Here is a 14347-nt window from a genome sequence, read left to right on the forward strand (position 1 = left end):
ATGAAAGAAGGGAGGTTCGTAGTAAAAGAATGACATTGCAGTAAGATAGGCACGTTTGGGATGAAGGTGGCTGACATGACTCCAGTCCAAGTGCATGAGAGGAGACAGCACAGTTTAGGTGGGGATGTAGACAGAACTCACCATATGGAGGGGCTTGACATTGAGTCAAGGAATTTCTTCTTCATAAAAAGCACATAGAGACATTATACCTTCTTATTTACTTATTTGCTCATATGTTTATTTTTATTTTTATTTATTTGTTTGTTTGTTTGTTTATTTATTTATTTATTTATTTTGTATTTTTCCGAAGCTGGAAACGGGGAGAGACAGTCAGACAGACTCTCGCGTTCGCCCGTCTAGGATCCACCTGGCACGCCCACCAGGGGCGATGCTCTGCCCACCAGGGGGCGATGCTCTGCCCCTCCGGGGCGTCACTCTGCGGCAACCAGAGCCACTCCAGCGCCTGGGGCAGAGGCCAAGGAGCCATCCCCAGTGCCCGGGCCATCTTTGCTCCAATGGAGCCTTGGCTGCGGGAGGGGAAGAGAGAGACAGAGAGGAAGGAGGGGGGGGCGGAGAAGCAAATGGGCGCTTCTCCTATGTGCCCTGGCTGGGAATCGAACCCGGGTCCCCTGCACGCCAGGCCGACGCTCTACCGCTGAGCCAACCGGCCAGGGCCATGTTTATTTTTTTTAGAATGGTCTCTCTAGTTATGTTAAGAGATTATTTTTATATTTTAGCCAAAATGGTAAAGGTCTTTACCAGAGCAATAGCAATGTGAAAGAGGAAGAGAGTATGCATTGTAAAGACATATAGGCCTTAAAATTTAAAATGCTAATAACTTCACTGCATAGTAAAATTAACTTGCAAGGAGAAATCTAGAATGGCTTCCTCAAAATGATTTGTTTATTTTAGTCTTTCATTTTGAATATTTTTGTTAAAAATTATGACAATCACACATATTAATTTAGGCCTACACAGGGTCAGGATCATCGATATTACTGTCTTCTACCACTCCATGTTGTCCCACTTGAAGGTTTTCAGGGGAAATAATGTGCATGGCATTAAACCATGTACAATAACAATGACCTTTGGAATACCTCCTGAAGGTTCTGCTTGAGAATGTCACTCTTGTTAGATAGACATTAGAAATATGTCCATGGTGGTTTGCTTGGTTTGCTTATTTATTTATCTATTTTTTAAATTTATTTTTAGCAAGCAAGAGAGAGAGACAGACCGACAGACAGGAAGGGAGAGAGATGAGAAGCGTCCACTCGTAGTTGCGGCACATTAGTTTGATTGCTTTCTCATATGTGCTTTGACCAAGGAGGGGAGCTCCATCTGACCCCTTGCTCAAGCTGGATGGGCCCTTGCTCAAGCCTCAGGGTTTAGAACCTGGCTCCTCAGCGTCCCAGGTCAACGCTTTATTCACTGTGCCACCACTTCATCAGGACATTATAGATTTGCCTATTACCAGATAATGCACCATGAACATTCCTCTTCATTTATGAAAACCTTTCAGTGTTAGGGTCCACGTTTTCAAACTTTTTAAAGAGCTTGTTGAGATCTACAAAAGCTTCTGCTAATACCTTCACTGTAAATCTCCTTGGGGTTTCTTCTTTTTCTTCTTTGGTAGTTTCTCTTGCCTCCTCTTCAGCTATACTATTACTTTTCCGTTTTATCACCTCCTTACCAGTAAAACTTCAAGAACCACCCATAGGAGCTCCTCAGTATCATCCTTACCCACACCCAGGTTAAATGTTTTGCCATCACAGCTCCAGCCTTGTTGATTTTTGCAACCTCTTCATCCTTCAAAAATCTTTTGAAATCCGTGGACAAACCTCTTGAGGTTCTTCTTCCGACGCAATTCATGTACTCATTGATTAACACACCTCAACTTCTAGCAGTCTTGATGCATTTGTAGATGTTGTGATCCTTCCAGAATTTCATCAGTGTCTTTTTAGTATCTTTTTCAGTTGCATCAATTGCCTAGACAAAAGTATTCCTCAGGTAGACCTTAAACGCTGCTGTAACTCTTTGATATATTGGTTGGATCAAAGAGGTGGTATTTGGAGGGAGAACACCATTTTAATATTGAGATGAAGATTACCAATAGAAGGAGGATACTGGAGAACATTACCAGTAATAAGCAAAATCTAGAAAGGTATGTTATTCTCCAAAGTTTCCTCACTTCACTGACATAACAATTCAGGAAGGCATTTTGGAAGAGAATATGGGTCATTCATGACTTCTTATTGCTCTTGTAGTACACCGGCAGTGTGTGCTTATTGATATGTTTTAAGTCCTGAGGTTCTCACTGTGCCAGATCACAAAGGGTTTCAATTTGTAGCTTACAACATGGCCCCCAGCAAGACTTGTATCTTGTTTTTAAAAGCCTTGAAACCTGGAATTGACTTGGCCTCTTTATGGCTGAAAGTCTTATCAGGCATCTGTTTCCAAAATAGGGAGGTTTCTATCCAAATTGAATATTTTCTCTGGAAAGTAATTTTCTTTCATAATGGGCTTATCTACTTTTAAAAATTCTTCAGCTGCCTTCATATCAGCCATTACACACTTCACATTATGCATTATAATAACTCTTGAATCATTTAAACCACCCAGAGCTAGAAATACATTCAATATGGTAGTTGGGTCTAGCCTTTTGTTTCAACATTGCAAACAAGTTTTTGCTTTGTCTGTGATCCTCATGGTGTTGAGAAGGATAAAAGGATGTGCTTCTGGGTCTGGTCTTTAATCCAAGTCATTAGAAATTTCTTCATGTGTGATATAGGTCCCTCTTGAATACTAGTCTCCTTGCTTTCAATGAAGCAAATCCTTGAACAACTTTCATCACTTTTTTCTTGTTCTTCAAGATCGTAGCTGTGGTGAAATAGCACATGCATGACTGGCAAGCAGCAGCCATCACTGATTTTCCACATTCATATTCCTTAATCACTGTTAATTTTGTTTCCAGCTCCAGCACTCAGTGTGACCTCTTCCTGGCAACATCAGTGCTGGATTTTGTAAATTTAGAGGCCATGTTAACAAAATAACATGAGACTAAATGATGCTTAAGAGAGAAAGATACAGTCAAAGAATGATTACAACATCATGAGGTGATAGGAATTTTTTAGCTCCATTTAATCTTTTGGGATCTCATATATGTGGTCAACTGTTAACTGAAATGTTATGCAGCTGATGACTTATTTTTTCACTTATCACTTTATCCTCTAGCAAATGCCTCTTTCTTTCTCATCTTTTCATGCCTCTTTTCCAGCAATCTTTCCCCCCAAGGCTGACTTCTGCCTTTATTTCCAGGAATGTATGTTTTATGCATCTTTTTCAAGGGTGGCAATAACTTCACATGAGAGCTAACCATTTTTGGGCATATCTTTCGAGATCTCTAATTGTTAAGCATTTCCTGAAGTGGGAATGGTACTTGGAAGTGGGATACTGTTATGAAAGTATGATTATATGTGACATAGACAAGGTGGTGGATAAAAAGATTTACAAATATTGTGAGTTAGAGACTGTAAAAGTTTATGCTGTGGCCAAATGCTTGGTAAAACTGTTGTTGCTATAACTTTGAAGGTAGACCATGTACTACTGAAATATTAGCTCTGAAGAAGTGAGCTGACAAAATTCAGAATGTTTGTTTGTTGGCTGCTGCTTATGATTTTAGCAAGTGATTATTAGGAGTAACTGGACATGAAGAAGTATTGGCCAGGTTTCATTTGAAGATAGACATCAGAACACAGATTTGGAGTGGCTAGAAAGTTAAAGTGGTATAAAGTCTAGAACTTTGGAATTGTTTAAAATTAAAAAATCTAAGCCCTAACCAGTTGACTCAGTGGTAGAGCATTGGCTGGATTTTAGGCTGGGTGCAGTAAATTCATGATCCTTATGGAGGCAAAATAGTTAACTAAGGTAATGCCCCTAGTCTAAGTTTTTCTAGGCTTTCTTTTAGAAACATATACTCTATTTTTTAGCTAGGCTCTATCATCCAACAACAGACTATGTTTCTTAGACTCTCTTACTGGTAACGCTACAGTGAGTCCCTGAGTTTCAAATATCCAACTTATGTCAATTTGTACTTAGGGATAGAGTTCTGTAAAGCCTATTGATAATCAACTACAGGTGGACATCAGTAAAGTGATATAGAGTTACTCAACTCCCATGACAAAGGACTAACCAACGGAGACTAATGGAACTAGAACAGCAGATGATAGCATTTACAGAAGAAAACAAGGACCTAGAAACTCCAGAACTAAAAACGCTTTCTCCAGAAAGATAGCTAATGCTACTTGTCACATTGAAGCAGGAATAGCAAAGTTATGGGAGCAATATCCTGGTACAGAGAGGTTCACTAAAGTTTACCATACAGTTGCTGCAGGCTTGAGATGCTACAGGGCCATTTATGATGAGAAAAGGAAAAATTGTGTACAAACCTCCCATGATGCCTCTTTCAAGAGACTGACTCCAGCATCAGAATCAAACCCTGACTCCACACCGATCCCATTCTCTCCAACAAGTTCATCATCTTCTGCATCATCCAAGAGTTTTAAGGTTGTATTTGAAATGTTTAAGTATTTATATGCACAGAATAGTAAAAATAAATATTATGTTAAGTCAAGCATCTGTCTAAGTTGCATTTAATATGTAAATGTACTGATTCCAATTTACACACAAATTCAACTTAAAAACAAACCTATAGTACCTATCCTGTTCATAATCCTGGGACTGACTATAATCAAATTTTGACCAATGATTCATGAGAGAAAATGATGTATGTAAATTTCAGGTATCTCCTTAAAAATTCACTTGCTGGACTTTTCTCCCTTCTTATTTGCTATGAAATAACAATTGTAACTACTGTGAGAATGTTATATTTAAAATGACAGAACTTCCCTGCTCTCCCAGAAATGTTGAACTGTGACACAGATCACTCTGGACACTAGCTTTAGTACAGACTGGAGCCCTGGCCCGTGGCACAGTATATAGAGCTTCCTCCTGGAGTGCTGAGGTTGCTGGTTTGATCCTGGGATTGCCAGTTTGATCCCGAGGACGTGAGCTCCACTGGCCCTGAGCTCCAATAAGGGCTTAATCCCAAGGGTGCTGGCTTGACCCCAAGGTCACTGTTTGAGACCTAGTCAGGGCATGTATGAGAAGCAATCAATGGGTGCTCAACTAGGTGAAACAAGTTGATGCTTCTCTCTCTCTCTCTCTCTCTCTCTCTCTCTCAATAATAATAATAATCATAATAATAATAACACACACATATTTTAAAAAGGACATACTTACCAGGCAGGGGAGATATCACCATCACAAAGGTAGTTTTCTCAGAGTGAGGCTAATCCATTGTACTCCGGATGTGCTTCCTCCTGTGATTTCCCCCTAACGTGAGAAACTTGACTGTATAATTTGTGCTAGTGGAAGACTGCATTTGTGCTCCCCTCTAAAATAATAGAAAAAGAGAGAGAAATAAAGGAAAAAGAACAGACTGTATTATCAACTAATAAAGAAATTAAATCAGTGGTTCAAAAATCTTTCCAGCAAGAAAGAACTAACTGGAGATTGGCAGGGATAAAAACAAGCAGTTAAGAGGCTATTGCAGGAATTGAGCAGGAGATTAAAATAGTGGTTTGGACAAATATTGTAGTAGTGGAGATGGTGAGAAGTAGTAGAATTTTAGAGCCAACAGACATATTGGATATGAATTTTGACGGAGGTGGTGTTGATGATATTTTTTAAGATTTTGGCATAAGCAACTGGAAGGGTAGAATTTCCATCATCTGAGTTTTAGAAAACCACAGATAGATAGATATGATTTGGAAGGTAAAATCATGAGGTCCTGTTTGATAATGGAAAGTTGGAAATGCCTGTTAGATATTTAAATTGACATTTTGAAAAGACAATTGACAATATGCATCTGAAGCTAAGTGAGCAATCAGGACTGAAGATAAACATTTAAGAGCTGTTAGCAATTATTTTAAATTCATTTTCCTAAATATTTATTATAAATTTTTTAAATATATTGAATACAAAAAATTGTACAAGTTAATTCATCCCTAGTGATTCAACATCAATTTACTAAATAAAATGGCAATCTGCTGTAAGTCACAATATTAATGATTCATGTCTGTCTCCTCTGCATTTATTCCAAATGCATTTAAAGGACAATATTATTTATCAAAACTATATTCATTTTTTCTCATTTATCCAAAATATATATGATTTTTATTACTATTTCTTTCTCCAAAATAGAATATAGTCAAAATTCAAACACTGCTCTTGGTTATTATGTCTTTTACTTAAAAGGTTATTTCACATTTTTGTCATGACATTGACTCTCCTATGTAACCAGGCCAATTTGCTTAAAGAGTACCCAGTGTTTCATATATTTCTATTGTTTTTTATTATGTCATTAATATATTTTTATGTTGCTTGCATTTACTGTAAAGTGAAAATTAAATCTGTCTTAATTCTGTTTGGGTTAAAGACACATTACAAGATAACTTAATTGATGAAATTGTGTACTTTGTAGTATGTCATAATTAGAAAGAACATAATTTCAGTTCTTTTCACTACTAGTAATGTACATTTAACCACTCCTTGAGGGGAGAGGGTGATAAACATTTATTTACATTGTAAAGATACACACACAAAAAGATACAGATGCACACACATTTTTAAAGCCTTTGTGTCTATATGTTTTTGTAGAGAAGGAAGGATGATCTTTTTTGTTGTTGTTGTATGATTATCCTTTCTCCAAAAATTTTTTTCTTAATGGTTGTAGCAATTAATGATCCTTGCCTGAAATAGTTATTACTGTGAACTGCAAAATTGTAATTTCAACTCTTAGTATTTTATGTAATATATATTTGCTAGCATTATTCTATAAAGAGCTTTTTGTGGTCACCAAAAAAGAAAAGACTAATTTCTTTAAATAAAGATAAGGCAAACACTTTTACTTTAATTAAAGTTTTAGTGAAATAGTCTATTCCAATGATGGCAAGTTTCTTTTCTCATTCTACTTTAAAGTATCTCTATTCATTCTTAGATTTGTATTTACTCTATATTATGCTTAGAGTTAGTAATAGTTTTGTATTCAACTGTGGGTGGAGCGCAGAGCACATTCCTAGCAGCTGTGGCTGATGCAATGCTGTGAGAATACTCCATCTCCCAGAAGCCTCCTGGGCATACCCAGGAAGGAAGCTTGCCCACTATAAGGAAGTGACTCAGCGCCAACCATGCAGCTCCCTGATCTTTTCAGGCGTTGGCTTTAAGGAACACGCTGTATCACCCTATAGGCTGAACCTATCTATATAAGCTCGTTTACTTCCTGAATAAAGTGGATCTGCATCACTGAACCTGGTCCCCGGAGTCGAGTCTCTGGTCTTCGTTGTCCTCAACCCGGCAGGACTTGTCCACGTTCAGCGTTTTCAAAATTTGCCTAAAAGGAGCCCTTTCTAAACAGGCTTCTGTATCCCTTTGACACATTCCAATTAATTTTAGGCACTTCCTTTCTCTCTGGCAAATAAGATGTCCTAACATCACGTTCCTGAATGTTGCCTGAGAAGACACCAACCATTTCTTCAGATATCCCATGGAAAACGGTATTTAAAAACCAATATCTGCCTCTAAGTATGCTCATTGCTACTGATCTATTTACTTCTAGGTTTTCCCAGTGGAAAAATTAAATAAAAAATAAGTTTTAAATTGATATTTCTGATACAATATTTCAGGACTTAACTGTTGTTGAGTTTTCATAAAGCTACTTACAACCTACAATGTTCTTGTATAATAGTGACTTTGCCAGGTGACATATATCCCAAGATAGAGCTATCTAAATCTTCCCATACCAAATTTGTCATTATTTCCGTATCTTAGAGAAGTTTGATGAATGGAAGAAAGAGAAGGAGAGTCTCAAACAGATTGAAATATATTGAGGAATTTTTGGCTCAATGGCATTTTTTTCAGACTATGTTTCTGCAGGAAAAATGGGATAGGAGCAGAGAGTGAAACAGGAACAAAAATCTTTTCCTCTTTCGGCTGTGTAGTTTTAGAAATTAGCACAATAAACTATATGAGTAAATATGCATTATTAAAAATATCCTTTAAAAACTTTTCAATATTCTATATTCATTGCAATGTGATTTTCTTCATTTTAATTTCTAACAAAATCTCTCTAAGTCCACAGGATACTTAAAAATTTCTGTATCTAATAGACCCTTTTTAATCCTGACCTTACTTGATACCTTTGTGACATATTACTAGATTCAACTCTATAAGAAGTTATGTTTTTTTGGAGTTTCTATGACACAACTCTTTTGCTCTTATCTTCTTTCTATCTTTTTGGCTGCCTTTTCTTAATTTCCTTTAAGTAGCCCTCTTACTTTGCCATTCTTTAAATCCACGATGCTCAAATTCATCCATTGGTGCTCTTTTTCAATATTTGCATTTCCTTTATTTAATCAATACACTTTAATTTGTTACTATTCACTAGATATAAGACAGTTATAATTTATTATTTGCTTACCTAATGAAAATAAACTGATAAAAAACTGTATTAGCACATCAAAAGTTGTCTTTTTGTTCATGGACTAATGTTTTTCTATAGCTGATTACTGGTGATTAGATAGAAGCAAGGCAAAATACTTGGGGCTTTTAATAAAAAAGAAAGTAAATTACAAGACCAAGTTTCAATAATTTCAATTAGGATTTAGACACTTTAAATATGACTCAATCATCTCTGCTGGACTTATTCTGTGCAGAGATATTTGGATTCTAATTTGATTTTACAAATGAAAATAGAACTTGAAAGATGATTCTTAAGTTATCCTTCAAAAATAATTGTCCTTTAAATGCATTTGAAATAAATGCAGAGGAGACAGACGTAGCACTTTGAATGGATCTTTGTACACTGCATGAATAATGATAATTGTGGTGTCATACTTAAACAGATGAGATAAATTTAATCGACAAATGGGCTGCCAGGGAAATGACTTTCAAACCCACTTCTCATTTATTCAAGGTTATAACTATGATTTGTTTGCAATCATAATTTCTTTGTTCACCTTTGCTACCATTTGTTTTACTCTTTATAATTCCACTCCAAAATTACATAGTTATCAACATTATTACCAAAATATGATGGGTTATTTTTTTGGGGTGGTAGTGTATATATACTCTACATAATTAAATGAAAAACAAAATTTATGAAGCAGTAAGAATAACTTAGCCTGATTTTTAAAGTAATTATGAAATGTATCTTAAGAAATATTCCAATTGGTGGAGATTTAAAACTTTAAATTCTAAGGGACTTGTTAAAATTCATAGCTGTTAATATTTCTACTATTCAGTTAACAGATTTAGTTTATTGATTTTCATTAGTGTCCAATTTATTCTTTTGCCACATATGTGACAGCAAGCATTATTAAAATCAATGCAAAGCATTTGCCAGATCAACAAAACTATTCTTCATTATTTCAGATAAATAATTCTAATCCAATGGAGGTTTATATAACTTGAAAAAGAGAAAAATAATGCCATTATCAAAGAAGCAAAATAAAAAATGAGACTGAATAGACATGCTTTAAAACAGAATTTTTAAGAACTTTAGACTTCAAAATTGATACTGAGAAGAATATCACAGAAAAACTATGAGGTTACCTTGGTAATTTTAATACTTATATGTGAAAAACTTTTATATGTAACCCTGAGCTAGCACATATTTGTATATTATACGTGAGTTCATTTGTTTAACAATATTTCTTAAGTATCAGCAATATTTAAGTTCTATTTTGCCTCTATGATTATAGAATTTCTCACTATGAGAAGATATCTAAATTATAAAGCTATTGTGGAAATGTCTATAAAAGCATTGCCTAATATGATATATGGTATGATATAATATAATATAATATAATATAATATAATATAATATAATAATATAATATATTGTAGTCACACAGTGTGACTATTTAGAATATTTAAAATATTCTATGCCTGAACAGGCGGTGGCACAGAGGATAGAGCCTTAGACTGGGACACGGAGAACCTGTGTTCAAAACCCCGAGGTCACCTGCTTGAGTGCCAGCTCATCCAGCTTGAGCATGGGCTCACCAGCTTGGGCACAGGGTCACGGACTTGAGTGTGGGATCATAGGTATGACCCCATGATCGCTGGCTTGAGCCCAAGGTCACTGGCTTGAGCAAGGGGTCACTTGCTCTGCTGTAGCCCCCCCACCCCGGACAAGGCACATATGAGAAAGCAGTCAATGAACAACTAAGGTGCCACAACAAAGAATTGATGTTTCTCATCTCTCTCCCTTCTTGTCTCTGTCCCTATCTGTCCCCCTCTCTGTCTCTCTTTGTCTCTGTCACAAAAAAATAGCCACACTAAAAAAGTAAAAATACTGATAATACCCATTTTAACAACATACTTTATTTAACTCTATTCAAAAGATTACCATTTCAAAATATAATCAATGTAAAATTATTGATGAGATATTTTACATTATTTTCATATAAAGTTTTCTAAATTCACTATGAATTTTATATGTTCATCCATTCTCAATCAGGGCTTGTCACATATCAAATGCTCAATAGCTACACAGTGCTAGTGACTACTGTATTGAACAGCAAAGCTCCATGTAGTTGAATTGTATAAATTGTGGAGTTGCATGCCTTTATCAATATTATCCAGTAAAAAAATCTTTGTAATAGTTTTACGTTTATACCTTCATTCAGTTTCTGATAGGTACCTGAATGAGTTTCCAATGGCTGCTGTAACAAATTTCTGTAAATTTAGTGGCTTAAACAGTACACACTTTTCCTAAGTTATTGAAGTCAGAAGTTTAAGTTGGGTCAATGGCAGTCTGTTCTTTCTGGACCCTTTCTGAGAATCAGATCCCTGCCTTTTTCAGATTCTGGAGTCTTCATTCTTTGGTTGATAGCATCCCTCTCACTATTACTACAGTGGTCACATTTTCTCTGACTTTTACCCATATGCCTCTCTGTTATTAAGACCTTTGTGATTACATTGGACCCATCTAGATAATCCACAATAACCTCTAAATACACAAAATCCTTAGCTCAATCTCATCTAAAAATTCTTCTTTGCCATGGAAGGTAACATATTCACAGGTTTGGGGGATGAAGAAATAAATATATTTATGGGAGGCAGTACACCAAGCACAGTACACAATCTTATTCAAGGCAAGATTAAGTCTAGAATATTCTCTAGTAACTATTCACAGTATTAGTCCTAGTTCTAAAATCTTTTGAGTTAAATAATGACACTGATATGAGTGTAGTCCTTAGCCATAGATATGTCTAAAATAATAATAAAACCTTCTTTCACTTAATATATAAAATAATCCATTATAAACCTTCATTAATAAGCAATGCGCAAATGTGTCAATTCTTTTTTTTTTTAATGTGTCAATTCTTAAATTCTACTCACCCTGTGTAATTCTGCTTATGAGAAGCTGTTAGTGTGCATGGTTTCATGCTTTGTCTACCTCTGGTGTCTCCATTGCTACTGTTTCTCTTGCTTCTTCACTGTTCTCTTCACTGGGCCTCATTTGATTATCAAAATATGTTCTGCTTCTTCCTTGCACAGAGCCTTATACTATTCTTCTAACTGCCTGAATTAGCCATGAGACAAATTCTTTTATTTTTTGATTAATTTTAATGGGGTGACATTGATAAATCAGGGTACATATGTTCAGAGAAAACATCTCTAGGTTATTTTAACATTTGATTATGCTGCATTCCATCACCCAAAGTCCAATTGTCTTCCGTCACCTTCTAACTGGTTTTCTTTGTGCCCCTCGCCTCCCCCAACCCCCACCCTCTCCTCCCCTCCACCCTGTAACCTCCACAGTCTTGTCCATGTCTCTGAGTCTCATTTTTATGTCCCGCCTATGTATGGAATCATATAGTTCTTAGTATTTTCTGATTTACTTATTTTGCTCAGTATAATGTTATCAAGGTCCATCCATGTGTAAATGATCCGATGTCATCATTTCTTATGGCTGAGTAGTATTCCATAGTCTATATGTACCAAAGCTTTTTAATCCACTCGTCCACTGATGGACACTTGGGCTGTTTCCAGATCTTCGCTATTGTGAACAATGCTGCCATAAACATGGGGGTGCATTTCTTCTTTTCAAACAGTGCTATGGTGTTCTTGAGGTATATTCCTAACAGTGGTATAGGTGGGTCAAAAGGCAGTTCGATTTTTAATTTCTTGAGGAATCTTGGTTAGTCTGGTTAAAGGTTCATCGATCTTGTTTACCTTTTCAAAGAACCAGCTCCTGGTTTCATTGATCTTCTGTATTGTTTCTTTAGCCTCTATGTCATTTATTTTTGCTCTGATCTTTATTATTTCCTTCCTTCTACTAACTCTGGGCTTTACTTGCTGTTTTTTTTCTAATTCTTTTAGATGTAGGGCCAAGTTGTTTATTTGAGCTTTTTCTAGCATCTTGAGGTATGCCTGTAATGCTATGAACTTCCCTTTCAGGACTGCTTTTGCTGTGTCCCATAAATTTTGAGTTGATGTATGCTCATTATCGTTCGTTTCTAGGAATTTTAAAATTCTTCTTTGATCTCATTGTTTACCCATTCATTATTTAATAACATGCTATTTAGTTTCCAAGCATTTGAGTATTTTTCAGTTTTCTGTTGTGGTTGATTTCTAGTTTCATGCCATTGTGATCAGAGAAAGTGCTCTATATGATTTCAATCTTCTTAAATTTTTTGAGACAGCTTTTGTGCCCTAACATGTGGTCTATTCTAGAGAATGTACCATGAACACTTGAAAAGAATGTATATTCTGCTGTTTTAGGGTGAAAAGTTCTGAAGATATCTATTAAATCAAATTGATCTAGTATGTCCTTTAAGTCTGCTGTTTCTTTGTTAATTTTCTTTCTTGAGGATTTATCTAGTGATGTTAGTGGGGTATTGAAATCTCCTACTATTATAGTATTGCTATTGATCTCACCCTTTAAATTCATCAAAGTCTGCTTTATATATTTAGGTGCTCCTATATTAGGTATATAGATATTTATAATGGTTATATTTTCCTGTTGGATTGCTCCCTTTATCATTATGTAGTGACCTTCTTTATCTCTAACTATAGTCTTTGTTTTAAAGTCCATTTTGTCTGATATAAGTATTGCTACCCCAGCTTTTTTTTCATTTCCATTTGCATGAAATATTTTTTCCATCCTTTTATCTTCAGCCTATGTGCATCTTTTGTTTTAAGGTGTGTCTCTTATAGACAGCATATGTATGGGTCCTGTTTTCTTATCCATGCAGCTACCCGATGTCTTTTGATCGGATCATTTAATCCATTTTCATTTAAGGTTATTATTGATATGTCATTGTTTATTGCCATTTTATTCTTTAAAACTGTATTCCTCTTTTGCTATATTCTTTTTCTCCTTTGATCTGTTTAGAACAGGTCCCTTAGCATTTTTTGCAGCATTGGTTTGGTTGTATTGAATTCCTTGAGTGTTTTTTTGTCTGGAAAGCTTTTTATTTCTCCTTCAATTTTAAATGATAGCCTTGCTGGATAAAGTAGTCTTGGTTGTAGGCTCTTGTTCTGCATTACTTTAAATATTTCTTGCCATTCCCTTCTGGACTCAAGTGTTTCTGTTGAGAAGTTGGAAGTCATCCTTATGGGGGCTTCTTTGTAGGTGAAAGTCTTTTTTCTCTAGCAGCTTTTAATATTTGCTCTTTATCACTTACCTTTGGTATTTTAATTATAATGTGCCTTGGTGTTGATTTCTTTGGGTTTCTCTTTAATGGAGTTCTCTTTGCTTCTTAAACATGTGAGATGTTTTCCTGCTTTAATTGAGGGAAGTTTTCAGCTATGATATGCTTGAACAAAGTCTCTATCCCTTGTTCTTTCTCTTCTTCTTCATGAAACCTTATGATGCAGATGTTATTTCTCTTCATGTTGTCACAGAGCTCTCTTAGAGTTTCCTCAGACTTTTTGAGTCTCTTCTTTTTTCTGCTCTGCTTCTATGCCTTTAGTTATCTCTTCCTCTAACTCGCTGATTCGGTTCTCAGCTTCATCCATCCTGCTTTTAATTCCTTCTATTGTGTTCTTTATTTTTGATATTGTATTTGTCATTTTGGACTGATTCTTTTTTATTATTTCAATGTCCTTTTTTATCTTTGCTATCTTTTATTTAGGTGTTTGTAATGACCATCTATTGTTGTTCTAATATCATTGAGCATCCTAACAATTGTTATTTTAAACTCTGCATCTGGTAACTTGGTTATATCTGATTCATTCAGGTCCTTTTCTGGAGATTTCTCTTGATTCATTTGTGTTG

The 14347-nt window shown here is 35.6% G+C and overlaps 1 non-coding gene across 1 annotated transcript; it reads left to right on the top strand.

Moving 5' to 3' along the window:
• Window positions 1–5290: 5290 nt before the first annotated feature.
• Window positions 5291–5455, top strand: LOC136380162 (U1 spliceosomal RNA). The gene has a single exon (XR_010746856.1). It is a non-coding gene; the product is annotated as a U1 spliceosomal RNA (small nuclear RNA).
• The last annotated feature ends 8892 nt before the right edge of the window (window positions 5456–14347 follow it).

This window comes from Saccopteryx leptura, chromosome 8 (assembly GCF_036850995.1).
Source record: "Saccopteryx leptura isolate mSacLep1 chromosome 8, mSacLep1_pri_phased_curated, whole genome shotgun sequence".
Lineage (NCBI taxonomy): Eukaryota > Metazoa > Chordata > Mammalia > Chiroptera > Emballonuridae > Saccopteryx > Saccopteryx leptura.